This window comes from Gopherus evgoodei, chromosome 10, assembly GCF_007399415.2.
Source record: "Gopherus evgoodei ecotype Sinaloan lineage chromosome 10, rGopEvg1_v1.p, whole genome shotgun sequence".
Classification (NCBI taxonomy): domain Eukaryota; kingdom Metazoa; phylum Chordata; order Testudines; family Testudinidae; genus Gopherus; species Gopherus evgoodei.
Genome location: NC_044331.1, coordinates 21,310,904 through 21,323,232, shown reverse-complemented (window position 1 = coordinate 21,323,232; position 12,329 = coordinate 21,310,904).

Genomic DNA, 12,329 nt, shown 5'->3' with positions numbered 1-12,329 from the left:
TACCGTTCAAAATCTGGGGCATGTCCACCTTATAACTTTTACCCCAATGGTTTCAGCACTCACCTGAGATGTGGGAGATGCAAATTCAACTTCCCCTTCTGCCTGATGGAGAGAGAGGATCTGAATAGGGGTCTCCTACCCCTCAGGAGAGTGCTCTAACCACTGGACTATGGGATATGCTGATGTGGTGCTCCCTCAAACTCTCCTGTTGAAGCTGCTCCATCATTACCACTCCTCTCATCGACATCTCTCCTTGGCTAGCTTGGCAAATCCTCACCTAGCATGCTGGCTTTTGTGGATCATGTTTTTAGGCACCTGTCTCTTCCCATTCATTGTATAGGTGCCTAACTTGGGCTTTGTGGATTTCTTTGTTGTGATTTTCCTGGCGCCTAAAAGTTAGGCACTGGAACATCTAAGTCTCTATGGATCCAGGCCAACGTTACTAGCCAGGAGTCGTAGGTCCAGGCATCCCTCTTCTCAAACTGTTAGCAGCTGGGAGTGCCACAGAAATTACACTCCAGCCCAGGTTCCAACCTCAGTTTGCACCAGTGTAATCACCGGTTAATTCCACTAAAGTAAGTGGACTCTCCCTGTCTTTAGGAGAGGTAAAAGGCATGACACTATATGGCAGCTAGGCAGTAGCAGCAGGGCCTTGTGTCATATTCTACTGTGTGGCTAAAGACTTCAGTTTAAATGCCATATGTTCATGGGTTTGTGTCTTGCAAGCACCATCCTAGTGACACAGTGAACAACAACTGCAGCTCCTCTGGGTTATATTTTGAAAGACTTTTTCTCTGAGCAGGTGGAGGAACACCAAGAGGCCAGTCCTCAGACAGGTCTTAAATACAAGCAGCACTACTGACAACATAACAAAGGCTCTGTTGCGCTACTACACAATAGAGCCAAGCACTTAGTAACCATTTTTGGTTTCATGTAGCAGTCAGATTTTACAACCTCATATTAAATGCAATAAAAGGGAGGGAGAGTTTTAATGATAAGTATCAAAATATAAAATTCAGCCACATTTAGTACTGTGAAAATGAAGCCACCTCTCGTAGTCTAGAAATGACAGCCTTGTATTAAAAAGTGGCCCCAGACATGCAAAGACTCCAGGAAAACCTAGAGTAAAGGCACCAAAAAACCCAAAGTGCAGCTGCTCTTTTTACCGTTTAAATCATTATATATTAGCAACAAATCTTGTTGTTGGCCAACACTCAAAAATGGCATATGGGCAATAAAAGGTTCAGTGGAGTTTTCCATCTGTCGCTAAAATCAGCCATGGCTCCAGCTCATACAGTCAGTTCACTGCCATAATTGTGTGTGTTCTGGATTTCTATCATTCACTCTAACACAATCATTTGACCATACAATCTGCTAAGTATACGGGCTGTGCAAAAGTACTACATAATAGCATTTGTAAAATAGGTGGGGAGACTTTATAATACACAGAGTAAGATAGCTGATAACGCTAACGGTAGATGGAGCAAAGGAACAGAATGAATGGACTCTTGCCACATTAGATTATGCAAATGAAGGCATTCTAAAGAGTCCTTTAGATATGTAACAAACACACAGTAAGAAAAAACTTTGCACTGTGCTTTTGTTAAAATTAAAGCTAAATATCTAACAGTTGGCAAAAGGCAATGTGGGTCTGCAGAGATTTCTTTTACCCACTTATTTATTACAGATCCTGGGTAGAGATTTGTTTTTTGGCTTTACTGTTTCACGTGCTTCAAAAGAGGCAGGTAACTGTTTGAAAGGTTGTTTGGTTTCACTATGGTTTGCAAATGCCTTGGTAACATTTCGTAATTTATTTTATTTAACTTCTTAACACAGCAGTTCTCAATAGTTATCAGACAACTAAAGCAACAGAGAACTAAGGAGATGGATTCTTTTCCCCTTTACCCACACTAATGTGCAAACACACAGGTGTCATGAAGGGCAGTGCTATGCTAAATTTGGATGTGGATTTTAAAGACACCATAATTCAAGGTGTTGAGAATTAAGTCTGGATTCAGATCATTAATAATATAAGGATCATTTGTAAAATTTAGATGATTAGAATTCAGATTTCAAACAGCCCAGAACTATAAGGTGTTTGGGCCCAGGGCTAGGTAGGGGAATGGGCACATTTTTGTTTTCTCAACCGGCAGGAATAGGAGAAACCTTTTTTAAGTACAGTGCTTTATTTTAAAAAAAAAAAAAAAAAAAAAAAATTTTTAAACCATGCTGGCACAGAAAGCAGGAGAAAGGAAATTCTGTGTTGTGGGAGACCATGATGTTACCATTTCTCTTCCTAGAGTACGTCTACACTACAGGATTATTCTGATTTTACATAAACTGGTTTTGTAAAACAGATTATATAAAGTCAAGTGCACGCGGCCACACTAAGCACATTAATTCAGCGATGTGCGTCCATGGTCCGAGGCTAGCATCGATTTCCGGAGCGTTGCACTGTGGGTAGCTATTCTGTAGCTATCCCATAGTTCCCACAGTCTTCCCCGCCCCTTAGAATTCTGTGCTGAGATCCCAGTGGCTGATGGGGCAAAAATCATTGTCGCGGGTGGTTCTGGGTAAATGTCGTCACTTATTCCTTCCTCCGGGAAAGCAACGGCAGACAATCATTTCGTGCCCTTTTTCCTTGGAGTGCCCTGGCAGATGCCACACCATGGCAACCATGGAGCCCATTCAGCTTGTTTTTTTGTTTTTTTTTTTACTGTCACCGTATGTCTACCTGATGCCGCTGACAGAGGTGATACTGCAGCGCTACACAGTAGCATTCACTTGCTTTTGCATGATAGCAGAGATGGTTATCAGTCTTTCTGTACCGTCTGCTGCCATTGTAAATTGGCAATGAGATGACAGTTATCTGTCGTTCTGTACTGTCTGCTGCTATCATGGGTGCCCCTGGCTGAGGTCGGCCGAGGGCGCAAAGGCAAAAATGGGGATGACTCTCCGAGTCAATCCCTCCTTTATGGTATCTAAAAATAGAGTCAGTCCTGCCTAGAATATGGTGCCAGTGTACTAGAGAACCAGTGTATCAGAGAGCACAGCTGCTCCGTGTCAGATCCTGCAGAAATGATGAGCTGCATGCTATTCACGGGGGGATGCCCTTGCAATAACCCCACCCCTTGATTCCCTCCTCCCCAACCTTCCTGGGCTACCATGGCAGTGTCCCCCCCATTTGTGTCATGAAGTTATAAAGAATGCAGGAATAAGAAACAGTGAGATAAAATGAGGGGGAGGCAGCCTCCCGCTGCTATGACAGTCCAGGCAGGACATTAAGCAGTGTGGGGGAGAGGAGCCCAGCATCCCGCTGCTATGATAGTCCAGGCAGTACAGAATCTTTTCTTTACACAGGAAAGGGAGGGGGCTGATGGAGCTCAGCCCCCAGTTGCTATGATGAGGACGGTTACCAGCCGTTGTGTACCATCTACTGAGAATGACTGGGAATCATTCCTGTTTTTACCCAGATGCCCCCGGCCAGCCTCACCTGAGGCCAGCCAGGAGCACTCACAGGCTGATGATGAGGACGGCTATCAGTCCTACTGCACCATCTGCCACCGGGGAGGGGAGAGGAGCAGATACTGCTCTTCACTGCCGCAGCATCGCGTCTACCAGCAGCATTCAGTAGACATAGAGTGACATTGAAAGAAGTCAAGAAATGATTTCTTTCCCTTTTCTTTCACGTGGAGGGGGGAGTAAATTGTCGAGCTATACCCTGAACCACGCCAGACAATGTGTTTGACCCTACAGGCATTGGATGCTCAGCCAAGAATGTAAATATTTTTTGGAGACTGCTGTGGACTATGGGATAGCTGGAGTCCTCAGTAACCCCTCCCAACCTCCCTCCATGAGCGTCCATTTGATTCTTTGGCTTTCCGTTACGCTTGTCACACAGCACTGTGTAGCCTGGAGATTTTTTTCAAACGCTTTGGCATTTCGTCTTCTGTAACGGAGCTCTGATAGAACAGATTTGTCTCCCCATACAGCGATCAGATCCAGTATCTCCCGTACGGTCCATGCTGGAGCTCTTTTTGGATTTGGGACTGCATCGCCACCCGTGCTGATCAGAGCTCCACGCTGGACAAACAGGAAATGAAATTCAAAAGTTCGCGGGGCTTTTCCTGTTTACCTGGCCACTGCATCTGAGTTCAGATTGTTGTCCAGAGCAGTCACAGTGGTGCACTGTGGGATACTGCCCGGAGGCCAATACTGTCGATTTGCGGTCACACTAACCCTAATCCGATATGGTAATACTGATTTTAGCACTACTCCTCTCGTTGGGAAGGAGTACAGAAACCGATTTAAAGAGCCCTTTATATCGATATAAAGGGCCTCGTAGTGTGGACTGGTACAGTGTTAAATCGGTTAAACACTGCTAAAATCAGTTTAAACGCGTAGTGTAGACCAGGCCCTAGATTCTGACTGCTCTGCACCTGTCACAAGTGCACTGCTAGAGGCTGAGGCTTAGAGGTGCTGGGCCAGACTCATGGCTGGTTCCTAATATTTATAATTTGTGAGAGTAAGCAAGAGTGGGGAAGGAATGGAGAACTGACAAAAGCATTTTCTCAACATTCACCAAATCCTTTGTGAATTGGTCCAAAGCTGGCACAAATTGACATCAATGAGCTGATTTGCATAGAAATGGGCTCCTGACTCCAACAGATGACGACAGTTTACAAAAACAGATTTCTACTAAAAATGGGTCCTGTGCATAGTCTCCTTTTGCTCACTAATAGGGAAAGGGCAGGGGGGAACCTTAGCTTTTTTTTTTAAAACTTAAGATCCTGTCTGAGGGTATGTCTACATCTACAATTTTGCAGCGCTGGTTGTTACAGCTGTATTAGTACAGCTGTATAGGGCCAGCGCTGCAGAGTGGCCACACTTACAGCAACCAGCGCTGCAAGTGGTGTTAGATGTGGCCACGCTGCAGCGCTGTTCCACACTGCGGGGAAGGAGACCTGCTTGGAGGGGGGGGTCGGGGAACGCCAGAGCACACCGCGGGGAAGGAGACCTGCTTGGAGGGGGGGGTCGGGGAACGCCAGAGCACACCGCAGGGAAGGAGACCTGCTTGGAGGGCAGTGGAGTTTGCTTAATTACCAGAGAGGCTTCCTCAGGTATGCTGGGATACCTGCTTATTCCACGGAGGTCAACAAAAACGCTGGTGAGTGTCTATACCTGATGACCAGCGCTGGTGATCCAGCGCTGGATCCTCTACACCCGAGGCATGACTGGGTGTACGGCCAGCGCTGCAAACAGGGAGTTGCAGCGCTGGTAATGCCCTGCAGGTGTGTACACATCCTAAGTTGCAGCGCTGTAACCCCCTCACCAGCACTGCAACTTTGTAGTGTAGACAAGACCTGAATTTCAAACTCTGAAAGCAGGCACTCATTTAAAAAGATAGAATGTTCACTACCTCAGTGACAGAATTAGACTGAAAACTTTTCCAGGCAGGGACCTCATTCTCACACCTGCCCAAAGTTCGCAGCAGGCTCCTGTGATGTGCAAATAATCATCTATTTAGCCCAAGAGGAAGAATGTAGAGCCCATGGAATGAACAGCCTTAATTTTCAAAGTATCAAAATTAAAGTGTTCAGACATCCATTTAAGGTTTAGTTTTTTTAAGAGCATCTAGAGATTTGAAAGAACTTTTACGAATCAGCAGGCCTGCTCTGTGCAGAAAGATCAATCGTATGTAAGCAGGACCTTGTTTCTGTTATTCATAGTTGGCTGTGGTACACACTGCTTCATGTGGTAGTATATTAGAGACTGGTTTCCATTTTGCCTACAAAAGGATTTCCAAAGGCATAAACGCCAAGCATCTCAATAGGAATGAAAGCCACTCTGCAGCTCCCAATACGGGCCCTCATTTAACAACATGGCTATGCAGACCCATACTTGTGACTAGTCCCATTTTGGATTTGGCATGGGACTGCCCCAAGTCCTCCTGCTGCTAGTGCACACAGGAGTTTGACCCAAGCAAAGGGCCATGCAATGAGCCAGATTTATTCCTGCACTGCAACCAGTGGCAAGGCAGCTTCCACCTCTCCTATTCAGAGCTGGTGCAGCCCCTGGCACAGGTTAGAGGAATCCAGAGAGCTACCCTAAGTTGCACCCCTGCTGTAATAAAAGATTATGAACCACTTCAGGAGAACAGAACTGGCCATCCACCCCAGCCTGCTTACCACCCCAAGTCACCCTACCCCAGAACAGCCCTTGTACCGGGGCTCCTGTGGAGATAGCTCATAGCAGCCGGATCCTGCTCTACACCAGGCCAAGGGCTCCCTGTACAGGGTGGTATTCTTTAGCCTAGTTGACACAAAGGGACCACAGAACAGCACACAGTCGGGCTCAGCGTCAGCTTCCTGCCATAAGGGCATATACTGAGGGAAGAAGTAGGGGAGAGACTGGGCTTCCTTTCTTGCTTTTTAAACCCTGGAGCTCAATGTTTTCAGGCAGCGAGAGAGAGTGGGAAGAGCATGCAGCCAGCCAGCCTGGTCAGCACCAAGCAGCAATGAAGGCTTCCACTCCCCCTATGACGCTATCAGTGGCAAACACTTCAAATCAGTTATAGGAACACATGGGTGGAAACACAGGGCAGACACAAGAATGGGGCAAATAGGGCAGACAAGGGAAACATAGGATGATGTGGGGAAGCAAGGGAGGGAGCCACTGAGGTAGGAGAAGATAAGAGGAGCCAGGGAGGTAAAAGTGAGAGCAGCATAGCTAGGGGCAAGCAGGAGAGAGCTGTTAGGATGAGGAAACAGGAGGAGAAAAGTGGAGCATGTTTTTCATACTAGCTGGGAGCCTGGGGCAGTTGGAGGCTTTATGTACACCCAGCTGACTTTTAGGGTTTAATACCCTTTTCCCCTGTTGCCTTTCTAGCAAGAAATTATTCTCAATCCCACCAGAATGTGCACAGAACGGTCCAGCAGCTGGAGACTTGGCTGCCATCAGATCCCCTGCTTATCAGGAGAACTGCCTCTGGCAAACATTTTCACATGCTGGCACCCGTGCAGGCCCTCTTAGTGTGCACTGATGATTTTTATTAGTGTGAAGTTCACTGATAACCAGGGAGCATAGCTCCCAACCTGCCAGGGAATAAAGGTGCAGTCAATGACCTTTAAATTAGAAAGATACTGAATTTTTTGAAAAAAAGAATTGAAAAAGTTTTAAGTTATGTTGGCTTCAGCTTCAAATTTGTACCCACCTGCCACTGAGCTGGATATCTCCCCAGCTCCAACACATGCTCTGACATGCCCAGTCTCTTGCAAGGAGATTTATTTTCTTAACAGAGGTTAGCAAACAGAGAAACACAGTCCTTTGAACTAATTCCTTAGCCTCCAGCTTCAGGGACACCCAGTCCAGGGTCTCTGCCACTCCTGTTCCTGGCAGCTTCTCAGTTCCAGTCAGCTCTGCTCCCTTCCTGCAGCTGCAGCCCCAGGGCTGCTTCTCTGAGCCCCTTACTCCACAGATCCACCACAGGAGATAGCTCCAGTCAAGTGTGGTTTTCCCATCCCAGGTACAGCTGGTCTCCCCCAGCTGCCCACTAGCGTCCCTTTATAGGTCCAGCTGTAGTCCAAACCTCTTTAATTGGTTGGACTAGGCTTCCCTGCTCTACTCCAGGGGAGCTGGGCTGGCTTAGTTTATCCATAGTGACAAGCTATCCTGTAACACCAGCCTATCACCTCAGCCCCAGTGTAATCGTGATCACCCAAAGCAGACATACTATTACATGCTCTTATGTGATGTTCACAGTGTAATCACTGACACAAAGTGTAGATAGATCTAGCAATGCATTCATGAAAGGCCTGATAAAACCTGAAATGTTGCTCTAGGAAATTCAAGCAGTATATTCTAGCACAGTGGTTCTCAACCAGGGGTGCAAATACCCCCGGAGGTACACAGAGGTCTTGCAGGGGGTACATCAGCTTATCTAGATATTTGCCTAGTTTTACAACAGGCTACATAAAAAGCACTAGTGAAGTCAGTACAATCTAAAATTTCATATATAGGCAATGACTTGTTCATACTGCTCTGTATACTATACACTGAAACGTAAGTACACTATTTATATTGCAATTGATTTATTTTGTAATTATATGGTAAAAATGAAAAAGTCAGCAATTTTTCAGTAATAGTGTGTTGTGACACTTTTGTATTTTTATGTCTGATTTTGTAAGCAAGTAGTTTTTAAGTGAGGCGAAACTTGTGGGCACGCAAGACAAATCAGACTCCTGAAAGGGGTTCGGTAATCTGAAAAGATTAAGAGCGACTGTTCTAGCATAAGTTTGCCTATCCTACAATGACATTAGTTGCTTTAACATAAACTTTTATAACCCCATTTCACAATGAATCATTTCATTTTAACATTTAGAAGTAATAAACAGCAAGAAACGACTACCAGTTTGCGGGAGCTACAGGGAAATTTGAGCCTCAGATAAGGAATGTATCAAATGATAAGATATATTAGAGGGAAGAGGAAAGGGCTTGCAGCAAAACAAAGCTCCATAGGGTTTACAAACATTATATGCTCATGACATTTGCACTCCCAAGTTTGTACAGTAATGGTTTATCACTGTTTCCTTGTTAGAAGCCAAGAACTGACTTTGGAAGACATATGTAGGCCCTTCATTCTCACGGTGCCTCACCGTTTCCAGAGGAAAAGCCCCCACTTGTTCTGGCCCAGGGCCCCACAAAACCCTAATCTGCCCCTGTTGCCAAGTGACAGTAGCTAGGCTGACAGAAGCACCTACACCAGGGGTCAGGTCAGTATAGCTACGGATTCTTCACACCCTTGAGCATTCTAGCTATGTCAACCTACATTTTAAGTGTGGACCAGACCTAGCTGATCTCATGTAAAATAAGTAAGTTTCCAAAGACATAACTGGGAGCTGAGCATTTTACTGCCATGTGTGCCTTTGAAACGTTCCCCCGCCCCCAATATTTCTTTTGTTTCAATTTTTAATCACAAAATGAAAGTTCATTGTGGATAGTTTGAGTTCACTTTACACAAACCTTCTCTCTTATATCCCAAGGAAAGGGACGCTTACACCTCTTCAAATAATTTAAATCTAAGAGATTATATTATCAATAAGACTAACAATCAATTAAAATACTTGCACTTAAGAAATTATCTTCAGCAATTTCACTTCACACGTAATCACAAACCAAGTTTGCTTTTGTCCCAGACACCACCGAAAGAAAAATGTGGTTTAATTAGGCTGCAAATGTATTAAGTAGCACATCTGGGAACTATCCCAAAAGAACTCATCCAGTGCACATCATCTTTCCTTGGTAATCCATTTCACCATTCCAGCTGCTAACCCAGTACTTTCAGTGTGAGCTCCACAGCTCTCCCCTTATACAAGAGTTAAGGGGGTGGGGGAAGAGGAGGTTGTCTCCTTACCCCCACCCACCTCACTGTACCAGACATTAGGATCCTCACATCATTCCTCACCTCCATTATGAGCTGTCCTCTCCTAATCTAAGGTCAGGAAACTGGACCACTGTGGAACCATCATCTGAACTGGGCACCTGCCAAGCTGTGACAAAAATCTAATCTACCCACCAGGTCCCTGGGCTGCTGAGAGGAAGGTGAAAAACCCACAATGCCCAGGCCAGTCTGGCAGAGGAAAAAATTCCTTCTCAGCTTCAAAAAGGCAACTAACATGATGCCCCCAGCAAGGCCCCATGTCCCCCTCACTCTAATGCCAACGAGGAGGTGGAGGGTGGGCAGGGTTGTCTTCCAGTCACAGAATGGTGCCTGCAGGTGCCACAGAGCCCCCTTCTCCCCTCCTCAAATCCAAGAAGAGGCTGAGTATCCACCAGGAGAGGAGCAAAGGGTGCAATCCTTAGATGGGCCATAGGTTTTTCTTTCGCTTCTGGCCAGACAAAGCCTCCCCACTTCTGAGACCGTGAGGGGGAAATTTCCATGAGCTTATCCCAATGCACACAGTGAACATAACAATTAAGATCAGCATTACTGATAAAGACTAGAACTACTGCACTGAAAGCTCAAGACATTTAGAAATGCAAGGGTGTTTTTTCAGATTGAGGCAGTGACAAAACCCAAAGTACACAGATGGTATTGCTGCAATGCACCGTATTTTATCAATCGATTTCTAAAACAGAAAGACTTCCCAAACCAACAGAACCTATTACACTGTACACTTTGTTTCACTGGATAACTTCAGCACATACTGGATACTTGGTAACCTATTAGAGGGATAAAACTATCAGTGAGTTTTCTCCAGAGATCCCCTGTCAATAATTATTGTTATTCTAACACTAATTCATAATTGTATGAAAACATAAAGAGATTAAAACATTGGTGAACAAACAACTGGTATTATTTACATATAGATGTTTTTGTACTATGAGTTTAGATGATTTAATCTCGAGCTATCTAAGCAATGGTTATTCTACACTTTAGTCTCAGTGCTCTTGCAAAGTCAAGGTCAATTGAAAGTTACAGACAAACTTGGCTACCTTGTATTGGGCTATCCTTGAGATAGAAAAATTAATACCAATAAACCTAGCAAGCTCATAACAGATGCAGTGGCTCCCAGCTGGTGCTACCACAGACTCACATCAGTGATGACACTAGCATAATACAAGGAAATGCTGCCAGATTGTGGATAAAGTCAGAGCACAGACCGGACATGATCTTCAAGATGGAAGGGGAAAAAAAAAAAAAGAGAAAGTAAAGAAGAGAGAGTGGGGAGGACTGCAAAAGAGAGAAAAAAATTAAAGGAGCAGGCTTGATCATCTTGTGGTTAAAGCACTGGGCTGGGACTCATGCAATCTAGGTTACATTCCTGACTCTGTCACAGACTCTCTTTGGACCAGACACGATCTCACTGTGATTTCAGCATGCCATATGTAAAACAGAACTCCTACACCTCACATAGTTGCTCAGGTGCAGTACTGATGGATTGATGTCATCATGCTTATTATTCACTAACTCATAAACTGGTAATATGAAATGGGTCTTCCACTGAACTAGCCAAGCTCCACTACTCAGAACTCATGGCTCGTTCTATGAAAACAGTTGAATGAGATCCATCTATACCTCCTGACATCCATGGGTCCTAATGTTATTGAGAAAAAATAAGTAGGAAGTCACAGTTTACCTTCTCTATTTCATTCCATTTCCCCACTACTAATATCTCTATCAAATCCTCTTTTATATTACAAACTTCAGTGGGCATAGTTATGTCAGTCAGAGATGCGATGAGGTGAGATCCCTGACTGCAAAAAGCACAGTTTTGCTGGCATAGCTTGTTTCATTCGGGGTGGGGAGACAGATAAGGTATAAGCTATACTGGCGAAAAACACAGTTAGGAGCACTTTGCAGTACAGTATGTCAGTTACAGCTTTACTGGTAAAGCACTACTAGTTAACACCTGGCCCTAAACTGTCCCAGTATTTTCAATCTCTCCTGCGGAAATCTTGCCACGTGTTATGCTGGAAGGTATTAATGGCTACCATCTAGCAGGTCCTAGATCTACAGATAACCAGAGACCGTCTAAGATTGATGGGTGTGTTAACAATCCCTTTTTCAGGCTAAATGAAAGGAGTCCCTTTAGGGAGTGAAATAGCTGGAGACAGTAGAAGCTACTGTTCAAGATATGGGCCTCATGGCAAAGCCTGAGCAGGGCCAAAGCATGTGGGTTGAAAAGTTTCCCTGGGATTGGATGCAAATGCAGGACCTATGTGATTGTTTGGCAAACTGTGTGTATTGGAGGAAAAGTCCAGAAAACCAGCAGATAGTGAGAAGAGCCGTGTTGAGCACCACCCTGAGATAGAGTTGCCAACCCTCCAGGATCGCCCTGGAGTCTCCAGGAATTAAAGATTAATCTTTAATTTAAGAGTATGTCAAGTGATGAAACCTCCAGGAATACATTCAACCAAAACTGGCAACCCTGCCCTGAGAGAGATCAGAGAGACAGAGCTCCTTGAGTCACAGGACTGGCTGGAAAGTCAGGCTTAGAAATTGTCAGCAGGGAAAAGGCCTGGTGTTTGTTTCCACTGCATTGAGAGAAACAGAACTTTATGTATATTATTTGTAAAATAAGCAGGAGACAGATAGAAAGGAAAGGATTACCAGAACTGAATGCAGAATTCCAGGTGAGGGCATACCATTGACTTATGTAATGGTGTTATAATAGTCTCATTATTTTCTGCTCCATTCCTTTATACATCCTAAGATTTTGTTTTGTTTTGACCAGCACATATGCACATGCCTGATTTGGACATTCAGGTGCCTGTCCAGAATACTTGGGGAAACTATAGTATTTAGCATCAGAGCAGCAAGAAGGGGT